This window comes from Prorops nasuta, unplaced genomic scaffold (genome assembly GCF_024137725.1).
Source record: "Prorops nasuta isolate Cenicafe-Biocafe unplaced genomic scaffold, Cenicafe_Pnas_1.2 PNAS00012, whole genome shotgun sequence".
NCBI lineage: Eukaryota > Metazoa > Arthropoda > Insecta > Hymenoptera > Bethylidae > Prorops > Prorops nasuta.
Genome location: NW_027116809.1, coordinates 6,308,663 through 6,310,171, shown reverse-complemented (window position 1 = coordinate 6,310,171; position 1,509 = coordinate 6,308,663).

Genomic DNA, 1,509 nt, shown 5'->3' with positions numbered 1-1,509 from the left:
TTATTATTGGGATTCGATGCTCGCGCCGGACCGCCTTAGTTTACCCCCTTCGACTTTGACGTTTTCAGCTGACTATGACCTACCCCCGAGTGACCAGATACTGGACCCTGCTGCTACCCCTGTTACCCCTGCTAACCCTGCTACCCCCGTCACCCCCGAACCGAACCAACCCCCACCCCCCCCCCCGCTTCTACGGTACCCCCCGAGTCGACCCAACCCCGCGAACCCCAATTAATAGATTTGTCCTTGGAAGAAATTCCGCCCACCCCTCACCGCTCTACCCGCCAACCCCGTCGGCCCGTGGTTAGTTTCTCCTCTCCGGTCGCGACGACCATTGCCGAAAATTCTTCGGGTTTTCAGGATTCGGCAGGGACTGCGCCGCCACCTCGGTCGAACCCCTTCCACCCCCTTTCGTTTACAGGTACTTCCGCGCCCCGATATGAAAATGTACCCTTAGCCTCCGCCGATGACCACCCTCCTCCCCTACCGCCCAAGCCGCCCCGTTTACAGGTTTCTCGCAACCAGGATCGTGTGCCAGCCCCCCGCAGACTGCCCACAACCCTGTCAACGCATCCACCCTCTACATCCTACCGCTCTACCCCTCAACCCCCCCCTCCTTCCACCCCCCTCCCCCGCGATCCTCAGTTTCTTTGAAATTCAGCCTCGATTTTGCATAGTACTTACACTATGGCCCCGTCCCGTCCGACCACCCCTCACCCCCCTCACCACTCTAGATTGCCCGGACCGAAACAGCATGAAGCGGCGCCGCCAATGGCACGCCAAGCTTCATACCCAGTAGGTTTCAACGCAGAGTCTAGAGCCCCTCGTCTCCCCCCACCTCTTTCTACCCCTGCCCGACCCAACCAACCCCTATCAAACACTACCCTTCGAAACCTGGACCCTTTCCAATCGGAAGTCTCCCTATTTTCCGAAACCCTCACCCCGGAGATGCGTGCGTGGGACAGTCTAACCAAGTATATGCCCATTTTTACGGGACAGTTCGACGAGGATTCACGGGAATTCTTAGCCGAGCTGAACGAATTGATTAGAGGAAGAAGATTGACGGAAGATGCCGTCCTTCGTGCCCTTCCCGCTGCCCTTGCCGGTACCGCCCTGAGCTGGTACCGACTCGAAAGCCCCTCATGGACTCGATACCGCTATTTTCTCGACGCGTTTTCCAGGACCTTTGCCATTTCTCACCCCGCCCACGCTATTCGACGAGAAGCAGAAGCCAGGACGCAAGGCCCTCAGGAACGACCCCTGGAATTCGTGATAAAGATACGGAAGATTTTGGAAAGAACGGACCCCCCGATGGATTTGGAACACCAATTAGACATGACCTACCACAACCTGCTGCCCGTTTACCGCCAGAAGATCGCCCGGGAAGGACTAAGGAGTTTTCAAGACCTGCTGATCGAGTGTCATCGAGTGGATACACGACGACTGGCAGACCGCTCCAAACATCCTGCCCCTCCCCACCCGTCCGTCTCCCTTTTCCCTTCCGAAGTA